Source organism: Bos grunniens, chromosome 15 (genome assembly GCF_055505025.1).
Source record: "Bos grunniens cultivar Pamir isolate PY7600 chromosome 15, Bosgru_T2T1.0, whole genome shotgun sequence".
NCBI classification, from domain to species: Eukaryota; Metazoa; Chordata; class Mammalia; order Artiodactyla; family Bovidae; genus Bos; species Bos grunniens.
In genome coordinates this window covers 74,220,119-74,246,029 of record NC_141179.1, presented here as the reverse complement: position 1 = coordinate 74,246,029, position 25,911 = coordinate 74,220,119, and the positions used below count along the sequence as shown (strand labels likewise).

Here is a 25,911-nt window from a genome sequence, read left to right as displayed (position 1 = left end):
TTCTCTTTCCTTCTTCATGTTTTACTTTTTCTTTTATTTTGCTATTCATACTATTTCCTTTTTTGTCCGTGAACAATATTTTTTAATAACAAAATTATCAGTAAATAATGATGGTTACAGCAACACTGAAGGTTATAATTCTATTATCTATTGTTTTCCTTCGAAGGATCTCAAGGTAGTTTACAAAGAGAAAATAAAACCAGCATTCCTTCTCCTGTCACAGGATTTAAAAATTTGACAGCTGTAATTTTGGGGGTTACATGATACCAATGCTAAATCATTCTAAAGAGTGCCTTTCCTACATCATTGCTGGAACTTCCCTATATTTCGGATTGGAGACTAAAATTTTATTTCTTTAAAGATGTTTTTATTTAGCATTGTCAGACACAGTTCCATCAGTCTTTTTAAGGAGACAAAAGACCTCTAAGGTTTAATTCAGAGTTGAGGGCCACTTACATTTGATGAAAAGACGACCTTATGGCAAAAATAATGTCAATATTTAGCTTATTCATGTGCAGGATCTACTTTAATTTTAAATGAAATTTAGAGGAATTCATATCTTCTAGTATATCAGTCAGTCTAAGCCAGCATGAGACTATGTTCTAACATTAGGTTACCTTAAGATACAAGCGGTTAAGTTCTACCTTCTGGGTAAGGAAGATGAGCTACCGTCTCTGCTGGTGAGACGATATATAGGTGTATGTGTGCGCATGCGCGTACGCAACAGACAAAAAACTCCATAATGAAACTAACAACATGTAGACCGATGTCGAGCATACAGTTTCAGGGTTTTGATGGTGCCCCTGAACTAAGACACTGGGATAAGGTCCCTGTATCTCTCTTTACCCTGTCCTCTCCGAATCAGCTCCTAATCTAGTGACAGATTTTCACCTCATTCTTTGGGGATCTTTTTAAGATCACAGACTCCTTCCCCTACTTTCAGTAAATGTTAATTAACCTCCAAGAGTGCATGACATCAAAAACATAATTCTGACCCCCTTGAAAAGAAAGAATTAACAGGCATCACCTTCCTGACTATCAAAAAACCTCCATTAAAAAAAAAAAGATAGCTCTATAAGCTGTATTTTCCCCTGTAGGACTGCATATTAACAGATAACAGGAAGAATGGAAAAAGATTTGTGTATATGGAAAAACTGTTTCTGAGGTTGGGCCTGTCAGCCCAAGAAAATGGCAGAGAGAAGAGGTCAGTGACTACTTGAGGCATTTTTTGTCATTCTAATCACCTCATGTCTCCTCTTCTCTATGGCAGATTTAGTACATTTGCAACAGGTTGATGATTGTGGTGCAAGGTATGAGAGACAATGAAAGATCTGTGAGATTTTTGAAAAAAAATTTTTTTAATTTGGAGCAATTCTATGACCTAGGTTTTTATACTTTGGGGGAGGATATTTGGCTTTTTAAATTGCAATCCTTTTGGGAAATTTCCATAAATTTCATTTAATTCTATAATATGATTCCTCAAGCAACTTCTAGAATCTACTACTTTATTACAAAGCCTTATTACATTTTTTTAAAAAAAATAAAAAATATTTTTGCCAAAAACAGCAATAAATACATAGCCCCTATTTAGTGCCATATATAATCCTTCTAGAAGCATAAATATTAGAAATAAGACAACCTATTTTGATGTGTTATATTAAAATCTATACACTTTATAATCTGTGAGCATATCAGAAAAAAATTAAAGATGAAATCGACCTAGTGCTAAAACATAAACTCCTAAATATGTTAGTAAAAAAAAAAAAAAGTGTGGTCAGTTTAAAATTATATCTGGGAAAATATTTTGACTAAAAATTCTATTTCTAACTAAAAAAGAGATTAACTAAAAAGACATCTTATTTTTATATTAAGGAATAAATTTATGAATAGTAGAAGAAAGTGCCACTCCTCCCTAAAATAAGCATATTAATGAATATCACACATCTCTCTGTGGAAATTATATTTGTTTTGTGCCACATGAAAAATTAATGTTTTATAATCATAAATAAAATATCTTCTTACATATTTGAGCTTTGGTTAAATAATGATCTTTACTGGGATAAACTATCTTTAATGTTATACAAATAAAATAAACAAAATTTCATGTTAAAATCTCAGAGAAGCTGAGAGGTAGCTCACTGAGAAGCAAGATTTTTAATCATAAGATTAAAAAAATTTTACAGTTTATCTTTAAAGTTTTCCCTTCTTTGAAAAAAAATATTTTTCTTTCTCTCAGAATTCTAAAGTATGACTTTGAAAAAAATTCTAAAGCTAATAGCTAATCCTCAAAAAGGTAATAAGCTTGTATTTTTAAAATACCATTTGTTTATTATTTGAAGAGACAGCAACTGTTTTCATGACTGTTTCATATTTAAATGCAAATAATTCTTATGTAAAACTACCTGAAACAGGTTTTTTTCTGGACAAGCTCCTGAAGGGCAAGTTTGAGGGGGAAATAGCTATGAACTGGAGGATTTCATAAGTCTGTAAATAAATGAAAATACTAAATTAGTGTTACAGCCTAAAATATGTTCTTAGTATTTTAATTTTAATTCTTTAAGATTTTAATGAGCAAATTTTAGTTCAGGAAGCTATCAATAAATTTTTTTTCTTTCTTTAAAAATTTTTATTATAAATGACTGCTTCTGTGCTCCATTACCTACATATAATTTAAAATTTAAAAAGAGAGGCATAAAGGAAAACTGCTGAGGGGAAACAATTTTCCTCTTTTACTTAAATATCATTTCATTAGATGTGATGTTGAGGTTCAGAGTGGTAGAAGTCGAGAGGATAAAGTTTGGAGGGCTATCTCTAATTCACCCTTCCTTTTCAAACTCAATGTATAGGCTGCCAATTTACTTACTGCCCCTTTATCCGCTAAGAATTACAGAACTTCTCAGACAATTTGATTTTGGTTCATACCACACCCACCTCTGGCAAGAGGGTTTTCTGCTCTTTTTCTTATCTCTGATTAAGTATTCTTGTCACAGACTCAAAGGGTAAAAGAGACCCCTTAATTAAAAAAAAAAATCACTTAACTCCACTTTGAAACAGTGAAACTATTTTTTTAGTTGATTTTTTTTTCTACCAATCTAAGATCTGGGCTTTAAAGAGGGGTCAACCCTGGGGGTCAAAATTTTTTACAAAGGCAGTCTGATTTGCCTGTGGAGATATTAAAAGGTCAGTGTGGTATAAATCATTGCAGTTTGAATGACAGCTGTCCTGAGAGGCTATTACTGTTTGTTCAGCTCCAGACCAGTTCCTCGCCCAATTCACAACACCTGGAAAATCTCAAGATGATCCCAGCACTCCTTGACTTTAGACTCATCGCCCACCTCATGACTCCTGGTGGTGTTACCTGCTTCCTATTCCTATTTCAACTCTTTCAACCAGTACAGGACTCTATTTAGACCCTGGGTCTGCAGGCACCTGTCTTAACACTGCTGCTGCTAAGTCATGTCAGTCGTGTCCGACTCTGTGCAACCCCATAGACAGGAGCCCACCAGGCTCCTCTGTCCCTGGGATTCTCCAGGCTGGCAGTGCGTATTGGTTGAATACATACTACACACCTGAAGTATCAGATTGTGTGTTAACTGATATCTCATTTCATCTTCCCAACAACTTTATGAAATAGGCACTTGAATATCCCCATTTTACAGATGAAGAAACTGACTCAGAGAGATAACTTGGTCTAGTGCACGCAGCTGAAAAGAACAGAACTGACAAGTAAACCGAGATCTCACTGGCCTCAAAGCCCGTGGCCTTAGACCAAGCAGTTGTACTGCTTCCTCAAATTATGCTGCTTTTAGCCGCCCCTTGAAAGGCTGCAAAGAAGGGATGGCGAGGACTACTGTGCAGTTTGCGTTTGACACGTCCCTGGAGTTTTTAGTATGGTTTTTTAAAAAGAGAAGAAAAGTCTTCGAGTAGAGTTGATGGTAGGCTGTGGGGGAAATGCAGAAAGGCCTGTGGAGAAGGCACCTGTTTCTAAGAAAATTAAATAAAATACATAAAAAGCAAACAAAGGCAAAAAACATCTTTTGGAATGGCCTCAGATGTGCTTTATAGGTTCCGGAGTACAAAGAGTAGCCTTTTCTTCTAGTATTCCCCAGAAAACATGAAGACCTCATCAGATGCTTCCTATCGTCACCCTGCAACTTTCCGCTAAGACTTGAAAGAAATGCCGGATAGAACAAGTTAAGTGAATCAAAGAGAAGAGAGCAAAGATTTTTTTGAGGTGGGGAGGGGTGATAAGAGAAGACAAAAAGATTTATAAGACAGTGAAAAGTGAAGCTGGAGGAAGGAAGGAACGAAGAGAAAATATATGTGAAAAGGAAAGAGAAAGCATCCTTGATGATAGCAAATAGTGTTATCTGTTCTTGCCCTTTTATTGTTCCTTTACTCTTTCCTCGGTGGGAATCACCTAAACGGAAAATTTAGGACTGGATATAAGCCAAACATAAAAGGTGAATGGTAAGTATTCTCAGTGAGTCATTTTTCCCCCTCTGATCAAAAAAAATTTTTTTAAGTAAAAAAGGGAATGATTTGCAAAAACAATTGTGATTAAATTCAATAGATTTTTAAAAAGAACTTGAAAGCAAGGAATTAAAGGGGAATGAAACAACAAAGAGATAATCTTTGGGTAGGGATACATCAAGTAGAGAAAAAGATTTTTCTATCAGCCCTCCTGATTTACTCCCAGTCGGGTAATCCTGGGCACTGGCAGGCTATGGAGCAAATGGACAGATGCTTTCAGAAAAGATTATCTTTTATCTGTTACTCAGGGAATAGCTCTGGTCCTATGACTGCAGATTCCATGATATAAGCCTTGTATGCCATTGCTATATGTGTCAGGCAGGGGGGAAAAACATAATAATAACAACAATTAACATTTATTGAGAACTGAGTGAAGCTCTTTATATGCATAATCTGATTGAATTCTCACCAGAATCTTAGGGTTGTTATTGTTATTCCCATTTTACAGATAAGGTAATTGGGAAAATGAGAAGGACTGATTTGCCTTTAGGTGGATCTTTCTATTCTTGAGCCTCAGCAGAAGCAATCTGTTACTTTCTTGCTTAAGTAGAAACTCACACACTTCACCGGATCCTCCCACAGTCTACCAGAAGTCTTTACAAATTCAGATCCTAATCCAGACCTTCCACTTCCAAGGTCATCTCCCTGCAGTGCTTTCCACTGGCTATTTACCCTGGGAGCGCTGAGTAAGAGCATCCAGCTCACCCTGAACGTAAAGCTTGCATCAGTAGCTGATCACACTAAAGTCTATAAACATCCTTCACCCTAAATGAAAAAAGCCAGGCCTTCCTCATTGCAGGGAAGAATTTTGGGGAGCTACCAGCAGGCGAGAAAGAGACTTTGGAAGACTTGGAGTGGGGCAAAACCTTTGCATGCTGACCTCTCCATGTCCACTTTGAGTCTTAAAGACTTCCAATTTCTCCTTTACTGAAGACCTCAGCAGCACTGCCTGCCATAAAGCCCCCAGCTATGCTATAAAAGGCAACCTACCAACCCAACAGGATCATCCCAACAGGGCCAGTCTTACCAACATAATAATCCAACCAATGGACTGTTCCTTTCCTTCTCAGGGAATCCCTCTCCTGTCTATCTCTGATTTTCCCTGGTGGTCAAAAGCACCAGAGAAAATCCATCTTTGCTATGAGCCCTTATGTTGAGACATTACACTGTCCAGCTTCAACACCAACCTCTGTTCCCTCCGCCAAATCACCAGACTTTGCCAAGAACATTTAGCCTGAAAGATGGATTGTCACTTCAAAATTCTGCAGGACTGGGCTAGATTTGGCCATTAAAACTTCTCATCTGCTTCTGTCCCTCACCTCCATGCCTGCTTTGCCTTTCAGTTACTGATTTTCTGTTCAGCATTTACTCTAGCCTTTTGCAGTATTAACTAAATTCCAAATATTTATTCTACAAAAAAAGAGAGGCCGAAAACACAACACAGAGCTGCTAGGTAAGAAAAAAAAAAAAGAACAGCTACAAATCAAGATTTGATGATTCAACCTAAGCTGCAAACCTTACTTTTGTAAAATATAGGACTTTGAGACTAACTAGATGAAAAATGTTTAATTAGGGCCTAGTGAAGCCTAGGGAAGTCATGAGCGCCTTGAAATTTTATGTAAAATATCTGTGTTTTTCTTTTTTCTCTTTCCTTTTGTTGTTTTGTTTTTCCGGGAAGATGCTCCATACCTTCATTAGGTTATCAAAGGGAGAATAATTTATTTATATCTCCAATGCCTAGAATAAGGCCTGATATATAGTAAGGACTCAATAAACATTCAACATGTGTTGAATGAATGAATGAAAAGAGGGATCTGAGCTCTAGGACCCAACTTTAGAGATGGAGGAGTAGAAGCCTGGGAAGGATATAATAGCTTTTTCAGGGTCATGAACCCAAGTAGTCAGGACCAGATAGAACTAGCTCTTTTAATGCATTCCACTGTTTGCCAGTCTCTTTGATTTGTTTTTTAACCTAACTGTATCTTTCACTCCATTTCATTTTTCTTCCTTCCAATCTGTTTCTTTTAAGCTGAGAAATGCATCTTATTTCCTAGTTAGAAGTTGCCAGTAAGAGCACACCCGGAAAGAGAAGTGAGGAAACAATCAGCACAGAGAGTCTATGAAAAAAAAGGCCGCCACGATAATTTATTGGTCACAGCACACACAGCATGGCTACTCTTCCTACGTGCTGAAGGCATGATTAATAATGGCATCAAAATGGCTGTCACTGATGGAAATATGCAAAGCTGAGTTAGATCCAGGCATTGGCAGTAAATCTTAAAACTGACCAGACAAAGCCAGTGTCCTAGAACAGGTGACCTGCAGCACTCTAAAAGATATCCGAGGGACAAGGATCAAATGAATCCCTGCTTGGTCTGAAAGGTGCTTGTGTGGACCTTCCTTGCTTGTCGAGTAATTAAGAAATCCTGGGAGAATTCATCTGGACCTTACTACCCTCCTAGCAGCTCCCAGTCAAGCCCAGTAGGCAAGAAGGATAAGATTCAAGCTGCCACCGAGAGGAAAGAAATAAGGGAGAGAGGCCTAGGCCTCGTGGAACTGCTTCAGGCTAAGAGAGACTCTGGAAGAGACCAGTACTCGGATTCTGTGACACAGCAAATTTCTTGTGCTGATGACTTCTTTAGCGGATCAAGGCCCACATGGAGGCACTGAGGTCTAGGCTATGTCAGAAGCAAGAGAGGAGAGCCTTGCCTAACCTAGTGATGCCCCCAGAATGCTAACTGCTAGCAGAAGAACCTTTAGGTAAACTCTTCTTTGAACCCTGGCATCCTAAATGCAAGCCATTTGGAAGGGAATCTGTTACAATTTGTGTTTATGGACTGTCTATATTATTTAGTAGTGCTAAGAATTACTGAGTGAAGACAGAAGAATCCAGAGTAGACAATAAACAACCTGGGTTGGAGCCCCAGCTGTGGGACCTTGGTAAAATCACTTAATCTCTCTGAACCCCTGTTTCGTGATTTATAAAATAAAGGTATTGGTCTGTATATCTGTAGCTCTTTCTAGCTTTCACATGCTACGTATATATTTAAGCTTGAGATTTAACCCATCAACAGATGCTTTTAGAAGAGGTTACCCTTCAGGCAAGAAAATCTTACCCCCTATATTATTTTCTTAGATGTTTCTACAAGGCAACCGAAATATCAGTTAAAGGGGGAAAAGGGGGATATGCTAAGCCCTTGGAATGAACTACAGCCCTTATTGCTCTAAGACAGATGCTGAAAACTTATATTCAAAAGGGGAATTTAAGAGAAGTTAGGTTCAGCCAGTGATTTGAAGATCTTGCTCTCACTTTACAGGGTGGGATTACAGGGGTTTCTAGTCAATCAGCTTATCGTTAAAGTTCCATTCTCAAAAGTAAACATTTCACAAAATATATGTAGCAGTCATTTAATTAATTCAGTAAATAGGTCTGTTGTATAATGATCTGAAGGTCTTCTATGAACTGTGCTTCTGTTCTACCATGAGCCTCAAGTTTCCTATAGAATTTCTAGCAGCTTCCTACATTTTGCTCACAAAACAGCCAAGGATAAGATAGGGAGCTCGGTTTCTCCCTACCTCACAAATCTAACAGCCCTGGAGTTTCAAAATTTTCTGCCTAGCTTTGAACTGAATTCCCCAATGCAAATCACAGTATGACTCTGAAGCTCAGCAAAGCAGCTAAACAAAAGCTCTGTAGCAAAGGATTTTGCTGGTTAATAGTAAAAGTAAATGTGTTTAGAGTTTGATGCCTTACCCCTCAAAAAAAATCAATAACCTAAAAATCATCTTATCTTTCCTGTGATGAACCCCAGTTAAGTAGACATAACTCAATGTACTGGCTTCCTCAGAAAAACTAAGCTCAGCAGCAAATTACCCTTCAACTCCACACCTCTCCTGGGCCCCTAAGAGGCCTGACATAGCCCAGGACATGGGGGCAGAGGGGCAACTCTGGGCCCCACTAAAGAAGCCCTGTACCTCTGAATCCTTAAGGCTTGGGAGCTTCCAAACACCCAGGTCCAGGTCCTGCTAGGGGATGAGACAGGAAAGGGGCCTGCTTCATGGGGTACTGTGCCTCCCCCCTCACCTGTATGATGGATGCTTCTCTTTCCCAAATGCTAAGCCATTGAGGACCATCCCCAAGCACTGGATCTCTGGCTGCCTTGCGTCTCATCACCAAGTGGGGAGTGTACACACACTGCCCAGGCCAAGGGGCCGCGGGCTGGGGTATCTTTGCACTTACCTGGGACTCCAGAGCTCATCTGCACAGACTCTTTAGCTCCTATGGCCTCTGACAACTCCTCCTTCAGTGACCACCCCTCATGCAGACGTCCAGGTGTCAGGGCAGGTTTGACTACCTGAAAGGGCCAAAGATGGGCAAGGTTACTTTGCTGGCTCTGGAGGAGAATGGGAAAGTTTGGGGGCTGGGACGTTTTATAGGAAATCATCGGGTAGGAAGACTACAAGGAAGGAAAAGGGCAGAAGGGTGCATCTGGGCCAAGAGTTACAAGGCAGGGGAGCTGAAGCAAGGGGAGAGCTTTCCAGAGATGCCCACACAGCCCCTAGGCTGAGAGTCCTGAGGCAGAGGAGAGGGTCCTGGTCTGAGGCTGCAGCAAGTGTGCTCAGCGCCTTTGACTCAGTCCCTCCCTCTGCCTCCAGCCTAAGGCAGGTAAGGAAGCAATTCAAAGCAACCACCGGTCTTGGGAAAGAGGCCAGAAGGGGCAAAAGAGCCCGGCAAGGGGAGGAAACTTGGCTCCAGCCACGGATAGAGCAGGAGAGGCAGGGGGGAGCCACAGGAACAGAGCAACCAAAACTGGGCCTGAGGGTGAGAGCACGTGGAACCCCCAGCCTGACCCAACCACCAGGGGGCAGGTCATAGAGAGGGGGCTCCGTGATGTCTTCACCCCTTCCTCAGCTCGAGAGACCAGTCTGGTCTGGATTTTCTGACATAGGCAAAAACTAAGCTAGCTGATGGGCTCCGGGCACCAAGTGTCCCCAGGGACTCCCTGGACACTTCCCACCCCCATGGAGAAGCACACTGGGGTGAGGAAGGGTCTCTAACCACTACCCCTTCTCCCTAATATAAAGGCTCGAGAGTTTGCGTCAGATGCAAGTGCCTGGAAGTTTCCATCAGGCCCCTGGCTTACTGGGTGACGTGGCTTTTTTTTTTCTTCCCCAAAAAGTGTGTGCGTTAGCAGTTTGAGGGTTCAAAGAGGTCCTCCCCCCACTTTGCCCTCCTTTCTCAGCAAAGGCAAAGTGGGGAGAAAGCGGAGAGACAGCTCTCACTGGCCTCAGGTTGAAGCAGCCGCCCTTAGGAGGGAAGGAAAGATGTACAAGAAGCCACCAATTTTTCCTCCTGGTGAAGGGAGAAGGGAGGGGGGTGCTTTCCGCTGATCCCACCCGGAATGAGACCCCCCACACTCCGCAAGCCCCCCGCCCCGGATCAGGAGTGAGCACCCCCAGCCCCGGTGTGCGGCCGGGCGCCCCAGCAGCTGTGCTGCAGCCGCAGTAGCTCTTCAAAGCAGCAACAGTTGTCTGGCTGAGGCGAGGCGAGGCGAGGCGAGGACTCGCTCGGGCGCGCACGACGCCGGCTTCGGCCGGGTGCTCGTGGGCTCCCGCGCCCCGGCCCCACACCTCGCCTCGTGGGAGGAGTGAGGGGGCCAGGGGCGCGGGAGCCTCGAGCCGCCCTCCCTCAGGCGGCTCTTACTGGTTTTGTGCGAGTTCACTTCGCTCAGGTCACCTCTCTCCAAAACCTGGTGGAGGTTCCGGTTTTTGGAGAGAGGAGGGCTTTCTGGCTGGGGAGAGAAGGGGAAGGTAAGAAGCAAAAAAAAAAAAAAAAGAAAAGAAAAACAAAAGAGATGCTGAAGGGACACGGGGTGAGGCTATTTTTAATCTAGCCTGGCTTTTGCGCCTCTTCCCTCCGCGAAGCTATCGCTCCACAGACGGCCCCAGGTGAGAGGCAGGGAGGAAATCCCCCAGAGCTTTTGCTTTGGCTCCATCTCCTTTGCAGATCTTAGGGACCCTTTTACTCTTTCAGAAAACGCAACCGGAGAGAGAAAATCTCTTTTATCTGTGGAGAGGGGCTCTGATTTATCCCTGGAGTTTGGAGTCCTCGCCTTCCGTGCCTCCTCGCAGGCTGAGCTAGAAAAGATTGACTCTGTCCAGCACTCTCGGACTTTGGAGCCCTTTTTCCTCCTGCGGGAGAGGGTAAACTCTGGACGCTTGGCTCAGGGAGAAGGGAATGATGGTGGGCGTTTAGTTTGCTGGGAGAATGGTGATTGGGGTGCAGGGGGGAAATTCAGGCCCTCCCCGAAAATGCGAAGCTTCGCAGCCCTCGGGTCTCGGACTCTTATATCCCTAGACTCATCCTCTAGCCGTGTCCATCCCTCTGGGCCTCCGTGTGTCTGTGTGTCCTTCTGGTTCAGTCCCTAAGGGCGTCTAGCAGTGTTTCTAGCTGACGAAGAACGTGGGGGGCGCAGAGCATGGTGAAGGCCTGGTCTTTGCCACTTGTAACCCAAGCGGTCACGACTGCAAGCAGTGGAAGGGGAGGTGAGGAGGGGGGTACCCAGAGCTGATCCCCAACCCTGCAGCTCTGCTTCGTTTCCCAGGACGGGGCACCTCTTTAGAGGCCAGGACTGCGCTGCTGTTGCCACTGCTGAGCTGCTGACTCGGGTGCAACCACATCTCTCAAATGCTCCTTCTCTGCGGGGTTTTCCCCAGTTTTCACATGTTTTATCCCTTTCTGTGTTACTTAGTTTTGAGCAAGGCGAGATAGGGGGGGACCTGAGGCTGCAAAACTCTTCAAATTAGGTTGGAAGCAGGTGTGGGGGGAAGAAGGGACTCCGGGGAGCGGGCGGTGCCTGGGTATTTTCCCTCTTTTTCGGAGCTGCCCAGTTCACCGCGGCTCACCTCACCTCGGGGTCCCCCACTAGGAAAGGGGATGCTGAGGGCTTCCCGCCTCTCCCTCAAGGGCTTCCCCACCCCTATATTGCAGAGTTGGATCATATGGGTCAAAAATAACCAGAAAATGTCCTAAACTGATTCATATTCCAGGTACCGATTTGGCCCTAAGACCAGATTCCTTTTTTTTTTTTTTTGCAGTGGGTGAATGGGCTTATTTGGGGTGTGGGCGGAGGTTGTTGGTGGGGGGGGGAGACACAACTTGTGTAAACTTTTATTGTATTTCAGCTTCTTCCCACTTCTCAGAAAACATTACGCACACTGCCTGCTCCGATTCCCCCTGTGATACAAAGTGGATTAAAAAGTTGGGGGTGGGGGACCTGCGCGGAGGACAGGCGGGTGACCAAAGCCTCAGGGAGCGCGGGAAGGACGCGAGGTAAAGGACTGATTCTTCCGTGGAAAACGGGGAGAGGGCTGGGAAAGGCTCGGACTAAGCCGTTTCGGGAAGGTGCGGACTTCGGCGATCGCTGGTGGCTGCCGTCTTCTCGACGAGTGCGCCCTCCGCGAATGCTTTTTGGGGTAAGGGCTTCCGGCTATTGAGTTATGTACAGCAAGCCCAGACCGCAAAAAGATTCGCGAAGGGCAGAGTCTGCCGGCTTCTTCAGTCCGCCGCCGCCGCCTTCAGCCCAGGATGTCTCCGAACCCCGGAGCCGAGCAGGCTGGGTCTCCCCAGCGCGCTCCAACGCGGCTCAGCCTTCCCACCCCGCGCGCCGCCCGCCCGACTCTCGTCCCTCCTCGAACCCCTCGCCCAACCCCTCCATTTCTCCACACCGTCCGCGATCCCCCAACACAGCCCGCAACAGCCTCGAGCGAGGTGTGTGTAGGGCGAGAGGAGGAGCACAGAGGGGACCAGGGATCCCGGAGCCCAGCCTCCACCCCCTCTCCGGTACCCCAGCACCCTGAGCCTCTCCGCCTATCTGTCCTGTCACCCTCTTTCCCCTTTCAGGGTTCCGCCAGCCCTGGCTGCAAGGTCGCGGATCTCTGAACAGGTACAGTTCGGATTCCCCCTGAACCCCCTCTTGTCCCTCCTAGTCCCCCAGCAGAGGTTCCAGCCGTGACTACAGGCGCTGCGTAAAGAGAAAAACTCCCCCAGAGCACTAAATAAATACAGACGAGGCCGCCAGCTCATTGGTGCGGACTAAAATCGTCACCCACCAATCAGGAGAGAGCTCACATTTCCTTTTTTTTTTTTTTTTTCCAGAAGGGGGAGGGAGGAAAAAAATATTTCCATTTCTAATTATTTAACAAAACCCAGACTGGAACACGTTAAAATATTGTTGTTGCAAAAAATCTGGCCAAGCCCCCCTGCCCCATTCCAGCCCAGGCGAGGGCGTGAGATATTGGGCCAGGGTTCAAGAGAGCGACCTCTCCCAACAGGACCTAAGCCAGGAGATTCAGACGTAAAATGACAGGCCAAGATAAACAGAAAATATACCCAAACTGCACAGTAGTCAGCCTATTTCTTTAAAAAAAAAAAAAAGGAGGATGGCTTGAACCCCACTCCCCGTAAAGTTCTGGAGGCTCGATAGGCAGGGTGAAGTCCCTCCTTCCGTACCCTAGCCGCCCCCCCCCCCCAAACCCGTCTAGATGTTCCGTGTCTAATGTCCCACTTGCCTCGGGTGCCCTTTCATTGCTGCAGCCCACCCTCCAGCCCCCGCCCCGCACTCCCTACCCATTCTGCAGAATGTTGAGGGGAACAATAAGAGGCGAGCCCCTCTCCGACCGCCGGCTCCCACAACGTCGGGAGATTCCACCCTCTGCTGGAGGAAGGAGAGGGGAGGGGAAGGGAGACCAGGGTGGAAGGAGGAGGGAGATCTCTTTCCTACGTTATCCCTCCTTCCCTCTTCCCTCTCTCCCTTTAGGCCCCCTCCACCATCCAACGTAGTCAAACTTTGAGGGGTGGCCCTCCTTCTCCCCAGGGCAGCGCCACTCTTCCCCAGTCTGGTCTTCCTCCCCTCCCCCCACCCACCCCGCCCCATCACAGTCCAAGAAGGATTTGGGCAAAGGAACGTTTGGACCACCTCCCTCCCCGAGGGTAGTCCCCCTGGGGGAGGAAAGATTCAGCTTAAGTGGGGTGTTGCAAAACATCGCCAGAACTTGGGGCGAAAAGTTGCCATATTTGTTCTTTGCCACCCTGGAATCGACGTGCCGGCGGGCGCGGGCGCACACGCAAGCTCTGGCTTAAGCTTGCCCAGAGAAAATCCAGCTAGACCTTCTCCAAGTCTGTGTTGGCCCACCCCCTCCGCCCATCCATCACCCTCCGGCAGCTCCGCGACCCTCCCACCCTCCCACGGCGTCCCCTCGGCTCGGCGACCGGCAGACGCACGCACACACCCTCCGAGCGTCGGCGCGTCCGCCGCGCCAGAGGGGGCTCCACAGTCCGTTGCCGCTGCAGCGGCGGCACGGCCCCCTGGGGGGTGGGAAATAAAAGAAAAAAGTTCTACTCAGACGACCATTGAGCCGACCGACCGCCGGCCGACCTGTGCACCGTCACCCCTTCTCCTTACCTGGGTCCCCAGGTCCCTGGAGCGCGCCGGTCCGGTCCGCACTGCAGCCAGCGTTGGAGGAGCCCCTCTCCAACCGGCCCGCTCCCCTCCCGCCCTTCCCCGCCCCCAACGGGTGTTGGCCCAGCGGTAGAGCGGGCTCTTCCAGGTAAGTATATAAGTTACTGTACTGTGTGGGAGGGTCACGATCTTGGTAATTGCGGCTCTCCGAGCTTAACCCCTGCGTTCCTGCCTTCCTCCAACTTGTTGAGGACTCGTCGGGTCGCGGGAGAGCGAGCGAGCGAGCGCGCTGGCAAGCGCGCCGGCCAGGAGGGTGCGAGGGGGAGGGTGGAGAGAGGTGCACCGGGCCGAGAGGGGAGAGCCAGACAGCGAGCGGCGGAGTTCAAAAGTCCCCCTGGCAGCGGTTTTCATTGGATAGGTCTTCCCCCCCACCTCCATTCCCTTACCCCCCCACACCGGCTTGTCCCCCCCCCCACCCCCCGCTCCCCGTCTCCCTTGTAGGGGACGTCTCCAGGCGAAGTCACGATTCCTTCTCAGTTCGGAATGAACTGTGACTAGAGCCATGACGCAGCCAGCGCGCATTACTCACTTTTTGCAGTCACGACTTGGGAATCCGTGCTGGTTCCAACCAAAATTACACAGCTACCATTGAATTATTTAATAGGATCTAGTTCGGGGGTAAACTTGTGCATTGTGCCAAGCGATGAGGAGAGGGGTCGGGGGGGGGGGGAAATGAGGATATGGGGCGTCCTCTCTTTCCCCTTAATGACCCCCCTTGCCACCGCTCCACGTGTTGCATATGTTTTTTTGCGCTGCCATCCCTCCTAGCGCCGCCCCCCCACCCAAGCTCTTGCCTTTGCATATGTGGTAGAATTTGTAAACATAACCACGCAACTTGTGGGGCTGAGAGGAGCGAGGCTTGGGAAAGGGAACGAGTGGGTACGGGTGAGTGACGAGGAGGCCGAGGGGTGGGCCGGGAGGCTGCGAGCGGCTTTGGTTTGAGCTGAATTGTCAAGACGAAATGTGGGTTGAAGTTATTTGCGTTATTCTCCACAACATCAGTAACAGCCCTTGTTACTATTATGAGTTGACGAATACTGTCTCAGCAAGGGAATCTTCCCAGAGAGACTACTTCTAAAGTAAAAATAACTCGACCCCCAGCCCGCACCCCAGGGCTGCGCCTCTGGTGCCCTGAGTTGGGGGGTGGGGGGGGGGAGGTCACTGAAGCCATAGGCTGTTAGTGCGTTAGGATGGAGTACCTGGGCTCTCCTCTTTCAGTTGAAGGCCAGACCTCACAGATACTTACCTCACTGTCCTTTCCCCCCCCCCCTCTATTATTATTACAGGTATAGAAAATATCCCTGCATGCACACAAGCTTACTGCAGATTTACAAGATAGCTTCACCACCACCACCCCCCGACCCCAGCCACTGTCTACAGCCCACCCTTGTGGGCCAATTTGAGGATGCATTTTTATTATTTCTCCCCGAGGAGTTAATCAGCAAGGATGTCTTTGTGTGCCCCAGTGATGTTTATTCCTACCCGCCGCGCCCCCCCCCCCCAACTCTGGCCTCTGATAACCTTCCTCCCTCTTCACCTGTCTGGCTCCAGGTTTAACTAAAGTCACTGGAGTTGACTGCAGTGCATATCACGTTGTGTCAACCCCATAACCCCAGGGAGTTGATGGTCTCCCCAATAACATTTGGGAACTTGGAGAAGAACCCCCTCCCTCCCTAGTTTCCTTCAGACCCGGTTTTTCAGAAACCCTTTGGCATTTTTGGCTTGAAGGCGCTGGGCGATGTTCCCAAGCCTGGATTTTCTGCGCATCGCACCAGCAACTCCTGTGCTTTGGTTTGGCTTCTAATTCATTCATTCCACCAACTCATTTGGGGCTCCCATGACTAGGACGCGAAGGAAAGGGAATAGTAAGAAAAATGCCATAACGCACAGACACATCTTTACACATCTCCCAAGAACTGCAGAATGTGGGAACGTGGGGGATATGAAGTGGGAGCGACGAGAGTCCGAATAGAGTAACCCTATAGCCTCTTATTTGAAAGGGACCATCACTGGAGAGAAATCTTTCAAACCCACTGGCGGGAAGGTGCGGGCGCCTGGGAATGGAGACCCAGAGAGTGCCTGGCCTCTGCAGAGAAAGCCGGTAAACCACCGGCTTGCGGTTCCTGGAGCGCTGGGCCTTGGCTCATCCTCGAATCTAACACTTTGCACCCCCTCCTTTACATTTTTTTCCCTTGCCTTCCCACTCACCCCTCCTTTTCCCCAAAGCTCTCACCGAAGTCACGACTATCCTCTTTGAACATCCTTAACCCTCTCCTCTCCGTATCCCTCTTCTGCATTCAGGGCGGGGCTATCGGCAACTGGCGCCAACCCCGCCCCCTGGCGCTCGGAGCTGAACTCGCCAAGGACCAAGGAATTTTCAGCACCTGCCTTCCATGGACAGCTACCGCGCCCTGGGCCAGCCGGGATCCGCCAGGGTCGCGGTCCTCCAGCTCCCGGACCGGAGCGAGCAGGGAAGTTTGTCAAAGGAACGCGGATTTTTCCTTCATTTACCTCCCAGCCCCACCATGCAATTTTAATCTATATCGCATCGTCTCCATTAATCTCGCGGAGAGATGGCCCATTAAGTCGTATCTGGACACCCTTTAAGACAGAGAAAATGGGGAAGGGAGGGGGGCAGTCGAGAGAACCGGGCTCAACAGCGCCGACCCATAGAGAGAGAGAGAGTTGCAGCTATTGATTCAGAGATTGGTCAGGGTGATTCCCGGCTCTGCAAGAATTCCCCCTTTCGGTTCCTTTTCATGCAGCCCCAAATTCATTATGCACACACACAGCTATACCCCTCACCCCCTACTCAGTCCCACCCTTCTCTTTAGAAAAGGGGTGAAAAGGCAGCCAAAAAAGAACCCCAGGGCATGCACAAAGTAAGCCTCAGTTCATACTCACAGTCTGCGGCATGCACATGACATAATATTACTTACCCAAACGGGAACTCCTTAAGAGAGAGAAAGAGAAACACAGGGGTGGGAAGAGAAAGTGGAGAGAGAGAGGGAGACAGAAGAGAGGAGAGGAAAAATCCAACAATTAATTTCCAGACATAGTTGGGGGCGGGGGGAGGAATGCGGTGATGTCCAGGTTTTCTTCCACCCGCGCTGGCTTTTTATCCCAGTGCAGCCCTCGGTCTATTTCTGGAACACGATCAAACCCTGATGCTATTTTTAGCAAGTACTGAAAAAACCTCCACACACAAAGGCATTTCGCTGGAACGTTACGTCCAAAACATTAGATGTGAATTAAGCGCCCCCTCCCCACTTTTCCCTGCACCACCACACTCCCTTACATTACTGCAGATGATTTTTTCAAAACAGAAAAACACCCAAATATTGCTTGTGTTCTCCCTCCCTCCCGTTAACTCCCGTCTGCCTCCGCCTGTTGCAAGCTCCTCACTGTCTCCCCAACCAGAAGGCTTTGGAGTGGTTATATTCTTTTAGAGCTGCAGGTCTCCATTGACCAGAACTGCTTGGGAAATGGGGGTGGGGTGGGGTGCTTAGACCCCATCCCCAGAGGAGCTTCCAAAAAAAGCTCTAGAGTCTAATGCGGTCCACGCTGGAGATTCCCAAATGAGGAAAGGAAAAAAAAAAAAAAAACACCCTCCATACCCTTCCCACGTTTCCCACCCATGCTTTGCAAAATCTCGCTGTGTTTGCAACACACCGCCTTTGGAAATGTATACTTTGAAGGCGCTGTGTGTGTGTGTGTGTGTGTGTGTTTTGCGTTCTAGTAATTCACTACGAAGGGGTTGGAGAAAATAGACTCATGAAGGCAGCGCGGAGCAGCCGCCTTGAGTCTTCTTTGCCAGCCTGCGTCAGTCATCAGCTACTGACGTCACGTGCAGATTCTCCTCTTTGGTGGGTCTGGTTCAGCCGAGAAGAGGCTTCTGCTCAGAGACAACGCTTTGTGTTCGGTGCAGCCACTGAACAAGCAAGGCGACCGAGGCGGGCGCCACCCCAGGCTTGGGCTGGGCAGCTGCAGAGAAGGCTGCAACCTGGTGTGCACCGGGCGTGCGGGGCCCCGAGGGCTTGCCCAGCAGGACAGCCCCCCGCCCCAAACGCCCTGCGCCGCCGAGGGCAAGCTAGGCTCTGCACAGACGCGGAGCGAGCGTCCTTTCCCCTCCCTTTCGCAGCTGACCGCTGTAGCGGAGACAGCTCTGGCTATAACTCGGATTAATTCTGTGTGTTTGTCGGGCAGATAGCCTCGGCTCCTCGAGTGACGCAAATAACAGATTCTAAGGCTCCCGCTCTCTCTCGCGTTCTCTTTCTCTCCCTCCCGCTTTCTTTTCCCTCTTCTGTTTCCTGCACCCACGCATCCTGCTCGGTCGCCCACGGAATCAGCCAGCTACAGCTTCCCAGAGAGCAGTCATCCAAGTTACAGACAGACAGACTTCCCAGAGCAGGAACAAATAAACCTGCAATTAAACACACATACACACAGCCTTTTGCAAATGGCCAGCAGCGTTTAGGGGCTCCCCTGTGTAGGGGAGGAGAAAGCTGATTCACAAATCCACCGGCCTCCAGTCACTGCAGGGGGGCGGGGGGAGCGGAGAGCCGACGGAGAGGCCAGGGACAGGGAAGGGCTTGCTGCTGTAGCTTTGCCCTGGCACCACCACCTGAAAAGGAAACCCACCTCTATAAATACCCAGATGGCAGGGTATTAGCCGATAAACAACTTTTGTTGAATGGGAGGAGGAGAAAATGGAACAAAGACTGCAAAGGCTTAGTCTCTGGCAACATTATCAGGACTTTTTAAGACTAGGCGAGGCTTTAGCCTTTCTCCCTCTCAAAGACCAGGGGATCTTCTATTTTTCATCTTAAAATAATGCTCCTGAAAAATGAGCTGAATGGATTAGTGCTATTTTTAAACCAGTTTGAAAGGAGCTTGTTTCATGAGGGTGATAAAGAATGCGTGTGCGCACACGCGAGCGTGTGTCTCAGTGTGTGTTGTGTCTGAATCTGAGGTTTTTGGCAGAAGACATGCCACACCTCAGCGTGACAGAGGGTTTATTGATTGGGGATGTGATGGAGGTGGCAAGAATTCTTGCAGATTGGAAGATCGGAATACAATTACATACACAAATCACCCTCCCCAAATCTACACAGGATCCCAGATCCAGCTCATATAACTTATGCCCCGAGGAGGGGAGGAGAGGAGGCGGGGGACCAGAAAGCTATTTACATCATGCTGATGCCTGGTCCGTCTCCTTTATCAACTTTAATTATCAACATCCCCTGTCAGTGATTTCCCCTATGCCAATAAACAATTTTCCAGAGGTTACCACTAGGATTGGGGGCACAAGGCCCGAAAGACAGCGAGCGGTCATGGGACTGACCTTTAATCAGTGTGATCTTTAATACCCTCTCTTCTCCCTCTTCAGGCCCTCTGAGCCTTTGTAACTTGCCTCAGAGATTTTGGTTTAAGCTTAAGCCTGTCCTGGACCCTCAACTCCTGTCTGTGGCTTAAGCCTTGCCTACTATAGGAAGGCAGAGGGCGCCTGCTCAGCACGGAGGACACCCTCTGGCAGCCCATCAACAGCTGTTTATTTTTAGCTCCATGAATGCATGTATGTATGCATGTGAGGATGCCGCTGCAGTGGGGGAGGCAGGCAGCCAGAAGAAGTATCAATGAGACAGAGTCCGCCTGGGTTCTTGCACTGAAAATGGCTTATCACATGGGATCATTGGATGTGGCCCATTGGACAGAGAAAGCGTCCCCATCGTGTGTTTCAAGGAAGTCTTACTGGATTAATGGGAGTGTTAGGCTGATTGTATTTTTAAAGGCACAGAGTAGGTCTATGTTTTTAGAGCTATGAGATGAGCTATGTGTAAGCATAAACTCATGTGACCACACTATTTCTAAGACTACACGAACTACATAGAGAAGAGACACTTTGGAACTGCGTGAGCTGCTTTCTGTTTCTAGGCTTTCTGTGGTAGTTGGCTGCTATTGTATCTGATGTTGAAGCCAAAGCAGCTTCATTCAAGATCACTTTGGGCACCCCTAACAGCTTTCAGCAAACCCCGTATGTAACCCTAACAAATAAGGCAGAGTTGGAAATAGAAGAAGTGTGCTCAGAACTTTTGAGAGTAGCAACCAAAATTACATGACCTGTGGCAGTCTGATGGACTCAGTATCTTTGCTTCTCCTCACAACCCCCACCCCCCACAAGAGAATGCCTCTCTTCTCTGTCTTGCTATTCTAATCAAGCTGAGTGGTTACACCAGGGGCTGGGGGTACCTAGGAAACTCAGCAGAAACATTTGCAGAAGGTTAGTCCTTCACAGATAGCATCTCTGGTTGCCCTATGCGTCAACAGTCAGATCCTTTGGTGCATGCCTGGACTGGAACTGGTGACCTTGGCTTTCCAGGCTGTCCTGCCATCCTTTGCTAAGGGCTGTGGTGCCCAATTCCTGTCTGAGCAGTCAAGCTAAGGACCCAGAGAATTAATAGACCGACATGGAATCTGTCCAAGATGAAAACCGCCTTCTGCACTGCCAACCCATCCCTGGGCATCCCAAGCATGAAGAGGACTCATTTCCCCTAATGCTGCTCCAGAGGGCCTGTGGGGTAGGCTGCTGTCACAAAGCCCTTGAAAGAACTGAGTCTTCTCTCTTTCAGGGTCGCTGAAGCCCAGAAATGTCCCACCCGTGTCTCTTGTCTGCTCTCCAAGCACCAAGAAAAATGCCAGTAGGTAAAGTACTGGGTTTGGAAGAAGGGAAAAAAAAAAAAAAAATCCAGCTCTTAGGAAATCAACCAAGGGGAGTCTATCAGGGAAGAAATCCAGGAAAGAGATTCCTCTTGGCCTAAAGACATCTCCATCAGGGAGCAGAACTATTTTGGCCTAAATAAGGGCCAGGGTAGGGGGAGAATAAACCAACAGTTTTTGAGAACCTATTATGTGCCAGACACTGTGCTGGGTGCTATTACATAAATGATCTTATGCTTATGGCTGTTTTATGGGTATCACTATAATGATGTTGCCCACCCCATTAGGTTGTACCTAAATCAATCCCAAAATATTACTTATTTTTTCTATTTTCAAGGGTTTCCCTGGTAGCTCAGCTGGTAAAGCAACCGTCTGCAATGTAGGAGACCCCGGTTCTTCAGGGAAGATCCCCTGGAGAAGGGAACGGCTACTCACTCCAGTATTCTGGCCTGGAGAAGTCCATGGACTAAAGAGTTGGACTAAATTCTGTGGACTAGAGTTTAAAGCTAAGAAAATGGAGAGAAGGCAGTTTAAGTGACTTGTGCAAAAGTCTTGGAGCTTGAAGTTGTAAAACTAAGGATCTGATCATATTTATATTTGTGCGGTTCCCATACTCATGCTCACATCTATCATATTGCTTCGATTCCAATATCCAGTTTTCTGTGTTCTAGTTCTAGCTCCATCATTAGGAATTAGAGATATCTGGGACTTTTTCAGCAGTAACCTGAACAATGAAATTGATTTATTTCTCCTAAGAGTCCCTTGAGCCAATATAGCACACCACCACTCCCTCCCTCTCCCTACCTCGCCACAAGGCTATCTGCCTATGAGAAGAGACCTCCCTCTCCAAATCTCTCTACCGGAAAGTTCCAGCTGGTTCAGCTTCATCCAAAACTCAAGGGATCTGTCTGAAGCCAGCCAGTGTGAAGTGAAGATGCAGGGAACTTTCTGTCCATTCAGGCTGCTACAGCCAACCATGTTGCCCCCTCCATTAAGGAAGTCCTGTGGGTGGTACCAGGGAGGAGTTAGGAACTCCCCAGTCCAGTTTACCTAGAAGGCTCTTTGAAGGTGAGAACAGTAGCAAATCTGCATTTGGGTTGACTAGTCCTCCTTTACACTTTTAGAAACTGGCATCCCTGATCCTTTTCCTGATTATCAAAACTTCAGAGGCCAAGCCATTAGCACAGTGGGGGAGATGAGCCACAGCATGCATAACACAAGCTATTCCACCATCCCCTTCCTCTGTTAAATACAAGTTTCATCACTTACCCTGATCAAGAGGTACATTCAGTCTTGGAAAACACTTCTTAGAAGCCAGCATATTTGGAGGTTTAAGGGAGATGTTTTGAAGGACCACTTGCATGCTGAAGAAAAGTAACTAGAATTCCACCCCCTCCCTTTCCTTTTGTCGGCATCAGCACTCAAAAAAGTCTCAACTCTCTATCCACCTGAAAGCGATGACAGTGTTCAATATCAGAACAGTTAAGACAATATCTGCTCTTTGCACACCTCCATCATCGAGAAGCAAGCTCTTTCAAATGCCTTCTTCCCCACCCTATGCCACTTGAACTGCATGGAGAACCAGATGATAGGCTTTCCGATGCATTGCCAGATGAAAGGCACATTTGGGAGAATTGGGACCTAGAGGGTCACCCGGGTGTGTCTCGAGTGGGCTTCATGGTAAGGATCTAAGCAAAGACAAGGAAGCCAGAGCAAGCACATGTTAGGGGCTGAGGCTGAAGCAGTAGGGTGGGGTGGGACTCAGGACACCAGCGTGCTTTAGTTTAGCAGAAGCTACATAGAAAAGAATCGGAACTTTGGATCATGGGGAGAAAATAAATAATAATAAGAGGAGTGCTTCAAGATAGCTGTGTGAGTTTGGCCTTGATCTTGTCGTTGATGGACAGTTGTCTACCTCTGAGGGCAGAGAGACCTCAATCACAAATTCATTGGGAGGGGATGATCTAATGGAATTCAAATTAGCTGAACTTTTTATCATTATTAAAGCAGTCTTGAAATTAGCTGCTGCTCTGTGAGACTTGGATTGCTATATCTGATAGTCCAACAGTAAAAAATGGGCTTTGCATCTCTTTAAGTCCTAGTCTAATAAATACAGGCCATGGAGCAGTGGAAGAAAGGCCTAACGTATCTGCTGGATTGGCTGGTTTTTTTGTTTGTTTTTGTTTTTTACTTATTGGCAAGGCTATGAGTTAATGAGCTGAGTCTGAATCTTTTCATGAGAGGAGATAGTTCAGCTCACATGTGAAAATCTGGCATCTGCCAATGGTTTTTAACTTACCCCTAGAAGTGGAAATAAAACTGGGGGAGAGAAAATATATTTTCTAAGTACAGAGGGTTTTCCGACAACCACAGTTTTTGTAGTGATTGGGAGAGAGCACTCTGACCTCAACAAATTCTGATTTGGTTAATCCTGGTGGTGGTGGTGGCAGGGTGGAGGGGGTCTGTTTTATGTGGAGTCTAGATTAACATTGTGAGGCTGGACCAATGTCTGTGTCAGGGCTGGGGAGTCCCCAGGGGGTATTCAGGTCAAAAGAAACCAATAAATGACAAAATCTTACAGCCTAACCAGGCAGACCTGTCTCATGAGCCCTGGGTTTCCGAGATCATTACCAATCATCCTAGACAGTGCTGGCAAATGTCACTTACCTCACCATCCAGGAACCTGTGGCTCAAAACCCATGAAGAAAAGCCTTGGATCTTAAATGAAAATGTCTAGAGTGAAGCCATCACAATATGGTAGAATGAAATGTAAATTTAATTGAAGAAAAAAAATCGAGATGATTTCATCCTGTATTTAGGGGCAGTCCAATTCTGGGGCTCTTTCTTTCTTACCCCCCATATTCTCAATCAGTCCTAAGTAAGCTCTTTCACTCTATATGACCAGGATTAACGGATTGATGGTGCCTCCATCTGGTTTCAATTACATCACTCTCAGATACCTGGGGTACCTTCATTGAGTGAGACTGCTCTGCCAGAGAGTCTTGAAACTTCATTTTGGAAGAGGTAGGATTTGCTGTGGTTTCCCTGACCTGGGGGGCTGAGTACTGGGCTGATTCTGGCACGAGGCAGGAGGAGGAGACAGGGAAACTATTATCAGCCATCTGGATATAACTCAGAGGGGAACTTGCCAAAGAAAGAGCAAAGCCACTGCCCTAGGAGGGGCACCTCAGAGAAAGAGCTGGGTAGACAGTGAATGGAGGAAGGATGGTGATCAAGAAGGGGTGATGATGGCGAGGGTTAAGAGGAAGATGAATGTGAGCAGCAACATTGCGGAAAGCACGAGGCAAAGGATGAGGTGTGTCCTGGGTGTCTGAGGACTGCTTTGAAAACTCATCTGGTCTCCTCTTGGTCGCTGGCGCTCCTATAATAGCAAGAATGAAAGGGAAAGGGTGTCAGCAATCTACATTCCATCACTCAGAGCTCCTTGTGAGCACTCAGTTCCAAGTTCTCCCATCCTCTCCTTCAGTGGTATCATTTTGGTTTCTCTGGACATAGCAGAGACACGAGGGCCAGATGTTCACGGCTACAGTTAGGTAAAGGGATGCTCAGCCTTACCAGCAGGTGGCCAAATATGAGTTCACTCCAAATTGGTAGATCTAGACCAACTGTTCATCAAGAAGTCACATTTCTGGCAAAGCAGAGCTTGTGATATCAACCAGGTCAAACCAGAAAGAGTTGCTTCCACTGGTAGCTGAGGGCCAGGAGGTTACATCATAGACAAATATGTTTAACCCAACCACTCTGTTTAAGACAATGACAGCCCAATTGTTCAGGAGGTGCTGCAGTAAGCCTACTCTTGCATCTGCTGTGTTATTATCAGCAGGTACCATTCTGACCCCATTATGACATCACTCTGCCTACTGGGAAAGGGGCAGCTAGAAGGAGGTCTTGAGACAGGGGTAGGGCAAGTAGGTAATATCTGGTGTGACTGCTGTCCCACTGTGTAGGTTTAGAGACACAGAAGTGAAACTGGAAAGCATCACTCAATCCAAAGAGGAATGGGGATCCTATGACTTGTGTGCATGCCCCGTAATGTCCAACTCTTTGCAATCCTTTGGACTATAGCCTGCATATAGTCTGTCCATGGGATTTTTCAGGCAAGAATTCTGAAGTAGGTTGTTTCCTCCTCCAGGGGATCTTCCCAACCCAGGGACTGAACCCACATCTCCTGCATCTCCTGCACTGCAGGTGGATTCTTTACCTGTTGAGCCACTGGGGAAGTCCCATCCTATGACTTACCCGTATCTCAAATGTCCAGGAAGAATCAATGTGGAAAAATGCTTTAAGGTTCTGCGTGAAGTGAAAAGGATTACACCTTTGCATGGTACAGGAAAGTTGAAATAATATGTGGGATTCTCCCAGGGACCTAGATACTTTGAAAATGTGGGCTGGTGAGTGACCAACTTTAAAAAGGTAAGTGGCTTGTGTAATTCCAAATTCCCAAATGACTCTGTATCAAGGGAGCTCAATCATGAACCAACCTGAAACAGGGAAAGGAGTGACTCAGGACAGGATCTGTGTGTAAATCAAGGAGGTGGTTTCACGATCTTTATTACCTGCAGTTAAAAAGCCAGATCAAGAACCTTGATTTCAACTAACATCAACCAGAAAGTCAGAACTTGAGCTGCGAGTGAAGATTCTGGTCTTGACTGTGCCATTTGCTCCCAATTGAAATCTAGAACACGGCACTCGGTACCTGAAATTCCCAAATTAGAAAATGTGCGTACTGCTACCTGCCCTACCTCACAGGATTTTATTTTTAAAAACACAGGTGTGAACATGCGCCACAATTTTAAAAGGCCTCACCTCTGTCATGGAAATTCTTCTTAGTCATTGTGGCAGTTCTTCTTTTTTCTATCTGAGCTTCAGAGAGCACAGATTGGACAAGCATTGCTATGTAAGTAATTGCCTATGGACTGAATCTTTTTTTCAGAAAAACAGGCTCAGAATGCTCTAGCTCCAGGAAGTTTATGGAACAATCTTGGAACCAGGTATGACCTATTCATATCAGGTAATAAGAACAAGCTTCACTTCCAGTTTCACATTGTCCCTTGCTCCTCGCTTCTCTTGAGTTCTCTCGCTCTGTCTCAGGGAAATTCTAAGAACCATGAATGTCACG

At 47.2% G+C, this 25,911-nt stretch overlaps 2 long non-coding RNA genes across 3 annotated transcripts in view; both read right to left on the bottom strand.

The window, feature by feature from the left end:
- Positions 1-25,911, bottom strand: part of LOC147358463 (uncharacterized) — a 98,837-nt gene that overhangs the window by 57,660 nt on the left and 15,266 nt on the right. For both annotated transcript variants that reach the window (XR_015142322.1, XR_015142321.1), the window contains exon 2: positions 8,774-8,888. This is a non-coding gene — a long non-coding RNA (uncharacterized LOC147358463). The remainder of the gene's footprint in view (positions 1-8,773; positions 8,889-25,911) is intronic.
- On the bottom strand, positions 23,530-24,651 carry LOC147358466 (uncharacterized). The gene is made up of 2 exons (XR_015142317.1): positions 24,348-24,651; positions 23,530-24,153 (listed from the first exon to the last, which is right to left on the bottom strand). It is a non-coding gene; the product is annotated as an uncharacterized LOC147358466 (long non-coding RNA).